The sequence below is a fragment of the Zalophus californianus genome, chromosome 8 (genome assembly GCF_009762305.2).
Source record: "Zalophus californianus isolate mZalCal1 chromosome 8, mZalCal1.pri.v2, whole genome shotgun sequence".
NCBI lineage: Eukaryota > Metazoa > Chordata > Mammalia > Carnivora > Otariidae > Zalophus > Zalophus californianus.
In genome coordinates, this window is record NC_045602.1 from 63,746,808 (window position 1) to 63,756,496 (window position 9,689).

Sequence of the window (9,689 nt, forward strand, 5' to 3'; positions counted from 1 at the left end):
AGACAAGTCTAGTTTGTAGAAATGTAAAGGAATTATGGCTGAGGGTTAAAGACTTCCTAGTCCTTATCTGTTTACCAAGGAAATACTTTGGTGATTGTATCTTTAATCTGTCAGTGTTAGTGTAGCTAAAATGGTGGATCTAAATTCTTTCCAACAGGATAAATATTAGCAGTAGTAGCTGTGTTTCATGGAATCAGCTGTGGTTTTTTTCTATATGACTGATGTCTTCTTAGCTTATGATTTTTTTAATTAAGATTTATTAGAGAGAGAGAGAGAGAGAAAGCAAGCACAAGGCGGGGGGGGAGGGGCAGAGGGAGAAGCAGACTCCTTCATGAGCAGGGAGCCCAATGTGGGGCTCAATCCCAGGACTCCGAGATCACGACCCGAGCCAAAGGCAGCCGCTTAACCAACTGAGCCAGCCAGGCACCCCTTAGCTTATGATTTTTAATGCAAGTGTTGATAGCTCTGGACAGGGGGCTCTGCTTCCATAGAGCAACACTTTTTTTAAATTTTTTTTAAGATTTTATTTATTTATTTGAGAGAGAGAGAGAATGGGAGATAGAGAGCACGAGAGGGAAGAGGGTCAGAGGGAGAAGCAGACTCCCTGCCGAGCAGGGAGCCCGATGCGGGACTCGATCCCGGGACTCCAGGATCATGACCTGAGCCGAAGGCAGTCGCTTAACCAACTGAGCCACCCAGGCGCCCCATAGAGCAACATTTAAATAATTCCCAACTTCTACTTTGGTCATCTCCATCTCTTAATCTAAAATATTATCAGTCAAGTTTCTAGAAAAACAATTGTCATGTGTACATTCCCCTAAGATGTAGAGATCAACACGTTTTTGCTTGGGCATCTTTTATGTATAATTCACTATAGTTGGAATTCTGGGAAATATGGAGGCATGAATTTCTATTTCAACTGGGGCTTTGGGAATCAGCTCAGATTTCCATGAAAGCTGATGCTTACTACCCTTTCTTCCTTTCCACCCTAATGAGACATTCTTGTTGAAGACAAAGAATACTCATTGTGTATTTATTAAGTATTCACATGATGTCAGGCAATGCCACTTAAATCTAAAGTTTTACAAGTCTTCCTCACAGCTTTGCTCCTGATATATACATATATATGTATATGTGTATATATATATATATATATATATATATATACTCATTTTTAATTTCCTTTTTTTTGAACTTAATATACAGCATAAGTTATATAAATTGGGAAACTAAAACTATTTATTTATTTATTTTCCTATTAGCGAGTCTTTGTATTGTGTGCATGGTTTTTTTTTTTTTTTCTTTTAATTGAAGGTCCCTTCCTGGTCCTGCTTCCACCAGTGGCAGCAGCCAGGGGAAAAGGGGAAGGGAACCAGGCAGCCCAAGGAAGGAGTCATCTCTACAACTTCCATTTATACACAGAACAAAACAGACAAGCACAGTGCCGCTACTGTGGGAAGAGGTTGGCAGCATGGGAAAGGGGAGGTGCAGGTGGGGTGTTAGGGTGTCATCAAAAAATACAGCACCCCCAAAACTGAGGTGCCTGGGGGCAACTGGTCTACTTCAACCCAAGAGGAATCAGAAGATCAGAAGCAGTTTGGGAAGGCCAGAACTGCCAGGGACAGAGACAAGAGGAAGGGCCAGGGTGTGGGGGGCTGTTTGGCAACTGGGGTGAAGGGATTGCCCTCCCCCTGCTGAGATCCCCCTAGCTCCTCTGGTCTGGCAGGAAGGGGAAAGTCTGCAGTCCCCAAGGTCAGGTTTGGGGCTGCTAGATGCTCGAGGCAGGGGGCTGGAGGGGTCTCACAAAGGCTTGCCCTCCAGGAAGGTGATGGCACGCCTGCCCCCCCTTCAGCTACTCTGCTTAGGATACAGTGGTCCTTACCTCGTCGTAGTAGTTTGGTTATAATTCATGACTGATCCCTGTCAGCTTCTTCTTGATGGTGTCCTTAGAGTTGGCATAGGTCACTGTGCTCTTAAGGGGTTCAGACTCAGAAGATAAACACCAGGTCCTCCTGCCTGTCTCATCGGTCTTATAGATTGCATCGGAGGGGGCAGAGTGGCAGTCCTTATCTGGACTGTCTGGACAGGTGGCCTAGGTGTTGTCTTCTCCATTCTGGCCCGGATCACCGACCAGCATTTACTTGCCCTGCTCCAGGATAATGTTCTTGTCCTCGCTCAGGCAGAAGAACACCGCCTTCCTGCGCTTCTTCACCTCCTCTGGTGTTGACGACTTCCACACCTTCGTGTCATCCAGCACTTTGATGACGCTGTCAGAGACAGCCACACCAGAGGCCATGTTTCCAGACATGAAAGGAGAGAACAAGGAGAGACAGAAAAGACAAGAGACACTGCAGCTGCTGCCGGGATCCGACTGATGAAACCAAAACTTGAAATTCAAAATTTAAATTGTCCTCAACATGGAATGTGTTGAAACCTTTATCTCCTACGTAGCTGTTTTCATAATCCATTTGGGCACTTGCATCCTGCGGTGGTGGTCCTACTGTGCACGGGAGGTTTGGAAACTTTAATTATAGTCTTGGTTGTACTACTGGTTAGTGTGTCCTCAAGTGAGTAATGTAGTCTTTATCTGAGATGCTTTGTCTTATCTCTTCCTCCCTAATTCCCCCTCCTCCTAATAATAAGCATTTCTTGAAAGATCACTGTGGGCCAGGAACTTTTCTAAGCAATGTGTTAATCCACTGGATATTTATAACAACCTCATGAAGGAGGTACTATGATCACCCCCTGAAAGGGAATGTACTACTTAAGAAAGCTGGGAGAAGGTAGTCAAACTGGGTTCGTGGGCACTGAGGATAGAGTGGGGAGGAGTCTGTGGCCATTGGGGAGAGTCTTTGGACCACCGAGATGATTCATGAGATTTATGACTGCCAGCTGCCAGCGACTAACTTCCTGACCTTTAGCCCCAGAGGTTTCCAAAGCAAAACTTCCTCTTGAAAATTTTGATTTGACATTTGATGGAGGAATGAACGTAATACTACTGAGGCTCTGTTCATAGAAGGGATTTCTTCAGAGCAGAACAATTAGACATGGAGGTTTTCTAATCTGAGTTTAGATCTGGAGGCCCTACATAAAGCTCAGGTCCTGCAATTGTCTTGCCCGGTCAGAGAAGTGTCAGCCCCACCTATTGCAAATTTTAGAGAATAATATGTCAACTTTGTAAAGAAAAAGGAATAGCAAGTTTACACAGACTTTAAATCACACTGAACACTTTGCAGTAAGTCTCACCAGGTAACAATAGTGCTTTGCCACATGTTGTCTCCTTGACCTGCCAAGGTATAGAAGGCTTTGTAGAAATAATAACAAAGACAGGCTGGGTAAGTGGGTGGTTGGAACATTAGCTCTTCAGAGCTCTTTCTGGCCTTGGTGTTGGGTCATTTGAGGCAGACACTGGGTCAGATTCTTGATTCTTGTGTGCCTGTTTGTCCCTTGGAATAAGGGGAAGAAAGGCAGTACTTGGCACCAAGACAAGGTTCATGAAGTGCTTTAGGCACCTAAATTGAAAGGCTGTAACATCAAACAGAAATGGATAACATTCTGTTTTTACGGATGGCGTGAATAAGAAGCATAGGTGATCTGACTGAAAACATCTCTGCGTAAGAGTTTTTTTTTTCAGAAATGGGGAATGATTGGCAGAGGTCCAGAAGGCAGGGATGTTGTACACCTTGGCCCTGGCCATTGTCACCTGGCATCTAAGGGACAGCATTAAAGCTGGCCTCAGACCCTCATGGGCACGGAGGCATAAGAGAGGGAGGGCAAGCAGAGGGAGAGCTCCCTCTCCACTTTGGGAACGCTACGACATGCTGTGGAAAGAACAGACACCTCGGGGACTGTTAATATGAATTTAGAGAATGTGTCACTTTGGGGGAGATGATAAAATGCAAACACCAGAGAAAGAAAGGGTCTTTGTTTACTTTCCCTTTTCCTGGTATATGGCTAAACAGGTTAAACACCTGTGTGAAGAGGGTGCTTCAGGGACACCCTCCTACTCGAACTGTTCATGGGCGTCTCGGAGATTGCACTCCTCTCCTTGTGCGGTGATCGGTTGCCTCTTCATCACTGGCGAGGCTGGCAGCAAGGAGCAGGGCCTTCACCTGCAGGTGTTGCCATGGCAGAGGACACTTGGAAGAGATTCAAGCAACATTAAAAGGCAAAAATGAAAATGAGAGTAGAGAGAAAATAGAAGCTTGATTTAAGGAGACATTTGAGTGGATCAAATTGCCTTCCTCACGATGGCCAAACTCCAGATCAACCCTACTTTTTTCCTCCTGACTTCTGAGCCTCTCTGAGTCCTGGTAATCTGGCACATAAGCTGACTTTGTTTAAAACTTAAAAAAAAAATTTTTTTTTAAATATAGCAAGATTTATTTTTAACACACTGTAAAAATTATTCTGCCCCTAGGAGACATGGTTTGGTTTCTTAATCCAAACAGAATTAAGAAATTATGAAATGAGAATTGGTTTATTGACTCAGTAAAACAGTTTCTTTTCCCCTTTTCAAAAATCAGCTAGCAAAGTAGTTCGTTTTATCTGCTACGCCGGGTTTTTCCTCTCATCCCCTACCTTCTTTACGGCCCATGCAGTTTCTCCAGGAAGCCAAGCCACATTTCTTCCGTGTCTCTCAGACTTTGCCTCAGCTTTCACTTGGATGGCACATGGAACTCACTTTTCTCTTTCTTCCCACTTCTCCATTTTGGCCTATCATACAGAATAATCTGGTTTATTTACTAAGCACCCCCAGAACTTGAAGATATTTATAGTCAGATTTTCTACAAGTCATTGTTCTCAAAATTAGAAAACTATTTATCTCTCTGTATTTTAGGAATTTTCCATTAAAGCCAGTGACAGATTCCCTTTTTTCACCCTGGTTGGTTAATTCCCTTTATATAGTCAGGTTAATAATAATAATAATGATGATAAAATATATGTTGACTGCATAACCAGTGGCAACAGTTTCTTGGGGGTGGGAGGAGGCCCTGGGTATAGGTGCTATGTCTGAGCTCCCCAGGGTTGAGGAGTCCTGTGCTGGAGGTGCATGGGAAAGCAAAGCCTGTTCCAAGGTAGATAGTAAATATTTAATACATACTAGTTTCCTGAATTTTTTCAGGAAATGTGCCATGCCTCTAGCTGTGCTTTCTCTGGCAGGGCAGAGAGAAATGCAGGGCTCATCTAGGTCTTGGGAATGTTGGGGTGGGGAAGCTTGGAACTGGGAACATCTGTAGGACTCTTCTTGATGTTCCCTTCTGAATTGGTTGGGAAAGATCAACCCACTCTTAGCTACTATTTCTACTAGGAAACGGATTTGAAAATAGGATGATAGGATCATATCATAGCATCCTATAGGAAAATAGGAAAATAGGATGTGTACAGTGAGACCGCATTGTTGGGAAGCACTTGGGCTGGACAGAACCATCTTCTAGAAATTGGAGTTACCTGATGCTCTCTGGGCCTTTTGCTTCCAGGTCATTTCTGTGTTCCCTGGAAAACTGAAGAGAAAGTGTCTTTATAATGAATCTTCCCTTATATGATCTGGGGTGTGATTAACCTTGCTTGGCCTTCATCTTAAAAGTCAGTTCAAATAAACAAAGGACCTTCCTCAAGAAAGGTCAGTGGGAGGGAGGTTGCCCTGCGACGTCGTTCTGAGCTAGAACCTGGAGGGAACTCGTAGGCCCTATGATGAGAAAATATCATTTACATGGACCAGGAGAGAAAAGGCATAAAGAGAAATGAAGGGGGCCTGGCCCTGAGATCTGGTTCTCTTACATCCAGAGGTTAGCGTAGGTCCTCAGTTTGCTCTGTGCAAAGAAAGTAAGTCTCCAAAGTGAGCACCGATACTACCATTTTTGACATTTGAAGGTCAGCATGGTAAAATTTGCCAAGGCATTTTTCTAGCTGTTGTCTACCTCGAAAAAGTTATGGACAAAGATTGTCACAGGTTTTCTGAATATTCTAATCAAATTTTGATCTGGTTGTACTGTCTAAGCTACCGTCGATATGTCGACGCATTATGTGTGAAGCTGAGGCATGAGAGTGACTAACAGCCACCGAGCATCTCCTTTATTCCACAGTCACACTGTCTTACAGTAAGGCCCAGAAGTTCTTTGATGGGACAACAAGAATTAATGCCAAAGTTGAATGAGTTACAGCCGCTACCACCTAATTAAAATGATTTTGTGCCAGTTGCTTTTGTTGGGCTGGATCCACACATAATATAATTTTAATCCTGTTTATATACACTCTTGGGATAGATTTGAGATTAGCATTGCCATTTAAGTGAGGTTAATCAAGCATACTGTATGCAGCTTTTGTTTCTCCACTGGATGTGAAAGGTGACCACTGCTGATGGGTCACCCAACTGCCCGCTTACCCGATTAACAAGAAAGAGGTGGTTTTCAGTGTCTGATCATTAACCCAGCCTCAGCCCCAGCGACACTTTCTGTCTAGTCCTTGGAATGGTGCAGCTGTTGTCAGTCACAGAGGAGAACTCCAGTTAGGAACCGCTTTGCTTTGGCTGTGGCTACATGCCTCCACACAAGGGGAGGGGAAAGAGAGGAAAAAGGAGAGACAAAAAAAAAAAAAAAAAAAAAAAAAAATCCAGCTCCCCTAAAAAGCAAACACCATTTTTTGTATGCCTGGCTCTGTTTATGTATATAAAATGGACATTATGGTGGAGTGAAAAAGACCCTCGTAAAAATCCTTCTTGAAAACTATTGTTGCTGACAGCCGTGACCTCTGTGAGTCTGCATGTTTACCCATAATTCATAATTAACAAAGACATTAGAACTGCCACAGGAGAATTCTGGGCTTTATTTCTTTCTAACTGGGCAGTACTAATGCTGGAAGTGCTCCCAAATCAGTGATTTAACATTTCAGGAAATCTTGGAGAGGCAGCAGAAGCCTCCTTATATAGCTCATACGCTGGGACTTTGGTGATACAGATACGGCCGAGATAATTATTCAGCTCTCGTTATTGCTGGAGCTCTGCACCTGATCCCCGAGCCATTAGAGCACTCTGCAGGTTATTACAACTATCAAACATCAAGGTCTCTTTTCTAGTCTCTTGACTATGTGGTTATCATTTTACTTCTTTTAAATCCCCCATCTGCATAGAAAGCCTCTGTGTTTTTTACTGAGATCTGCTCACAGCCTTCCCCCCACCCCTTTGTTTATTGCTCCCCAAATGGAGCCCTTTTCTTACCAGCACATTAGCATAAAAATATAAACCTCATGCTTCTCCAGTTGTATTGTTTTTATACCCTCTCTCTTGTTTGATTTCCTCTTTGAGGCTGTGTGCACCTACACTTTAATTTGGGCAGCAAATGAGTCAGTAGAAGAGAATTCTCTTGAGCTCAAGGAAACCACGATAATATAATTTCAGATGATGGGAGCTGTCAGGGCCCGTGTTTAACCTTCTGTTTAGTTGAGGGCCCTCTTGACTTTATTGTACGTTTCTGCCCCTTGATGCTCTATTCCAGTGGTACCCCAAAATAGCAAATTACGGAAACTATACTGACAATTTTTTTTTTTTTTAAAAGGCGTTTTGTATCGTGGACGTATTTAATGACTTACTACTTTTTAACCCCCTCACTGGCAGGTGTACCCTTGGAATTTAACATGAAACACTTTCTTTGATAAAATGCATTTTCAGTTTTGGTCACTGAACCTAGTGGCGCAATAAGTTTGCTTCTAATACTTTCCTAGACTATGCCATGATCGAAAACAGCTCCGAATATTCTGGGCACTGTGTCAGCTATCTAGGGGCAGGCAGTCACTTATGATATATACAGATAATACTATAAATTAAGAGTCTGAAGCAGACCTCTGTGGATTGCATCTTAAGTGAAAACAAGTTGCTATTTCTGGATGTTTTACACACCTCACTCCCCTTAGAAATCTTTATTTTGTGTGTGATCTCCACCAAACACCTGTAAAAATGGCCTCCCACCCACTGTAGGCCTATCGAATGAAAAAGCTAACCCACAAGGGGTGAGGGCAGTCACAGACAGTATGGTGGGGCTAAGAAACATATGGCTTTCTCACTTAATATTGCTGCACATCGTCCCACACCATATTCCCTTAAATGGGCATTAGCTCCATAGCCAAATTAGCAGACTATAAAACAAATGAAAATAGAGGCATTTTTTGGTGTTGCAAAAAAGAAAAGAAAAAGAACCCCCAAACCATGAAACATGACTTAACAGTGTCTATCCATTTTGTGCGTGTGTGCATGCGTGTGTGTGTGTGTGTGTGTGTGTTACATCTTAGAAAAGAAATACAGAGAGGTTTTAAAGATAGGTAGTGTTTTTACCATGAGCAGTGCAAGTTTAGCAATTAAATGCTTTAATTTGTACTTTGCTCCATCAGCCTATACAAAGAAACTGGTTTTTCTGACTTATGGACGAGATGCGTTCCTTTTAGGATCTCCTCGTGCCCCTTCTACTCAGCCAACCAGGTTTTAGATAGTTAAAAAAATTATATTCTCCTCTTCATTAACTTACTGGAGCATGTGCATTTTCTTCCTTAGGAACTAGGAGCATGGACTTCAATAATATATGTATATGTATAAATTAATGTAGGTTAACTATAAAAGTAGGTCTGTATGTCACATTTGTTGTGAATTAAGTTTTCCCATAATCAATGACAGTGATAAGAATGCTTCAGTCAGGGAACTTTGTATTACTGTGGAATCATTTGACTACTACCAGGGATTCCCCATTTGTATGTACTTTCATTTTTGCTACTATATGCAGTTCTTACTCCTTCAAATACAGTGATCCTTACTTAGTATTAAAGTTTTTGAGTTGAAATATTTCTAATTATGTAGTCTAATCCTGTAATGAGAAAATGGACTCAGAAAAGCCAGATAACTTGCTGAAAGTCATACAGTTAGCTACTTTATGGCAGACGTTGGTTCTGGTCTCTTGACCCTCATTCTCTTTCTATAATACATTGCCACTTCCAATAATTATATAATTATTGATATCCTCAAAGCAAGGAAAAGCACTTGTGAGTGTTCCTTCCAGAAGAAATGGTGATTTGTTCTTAGCCATCCGTCTCTCATTGGTGAGAAAAAATGCATAAATTTGCAAGATGGTGGGCCAGCAATATGGCAAAGGCCTTTTCTTTGTATGACAGCCAACTGACCCCTAAATGAATTGAACCTATGACCCCCTTCCTCATTAGCTCCAAAAAAAGCTAACTAGCCCAGAAACAATTGTTACAAGCAAGCTACAACACAAATCCACCATGTTATTCCTGTGGGATTAATTAGAGAGCTAAAACAATGCTTTATCTTTGAAAGACATACAAAATCATATTGCTATGTTCTTCTGGCTTGTGAACCTCTTGAAACTGTATGCAAAATTTTATGTAAGAGCAAATATACATTGCTCTGGGGAGAGGGCTCCAAGTTTTCATAAGATTTTCACAATATATGTGTGTGATCCAAAATAGGTTAAAAAAATTGTTCTATTTCATGCTCCAGTGATTTGTGCTGATGTCATCCCTGGTGTTGGTACCCTACCAAAAACAAGAATTGCATTATGCTTCACTAAACTGGAGGAATATATTATTTCTATTTTTTCCTTGAGGAGAAAAGAAGAAATAAAAAGTAAATATACACATGTGGCCCTTATAATTAGCACTAAATCAATAAAGACTAATTTGGGATA

The 9,689-nt window shown here is 42.0% G+C and overlaps 1 pseudogene; it reads right to left on the reverse strand.

Moving 5' to 3' along the window:
• Positions 1–1,861: 1,861 nt before the first annotated feature.
• LOC113938436 lies at positions 1,862–4,075 on the reverse strand (annotated as a pseudogene).
• Positions 4,076–9,689: the final 5,614 nt, after the last annotated feature.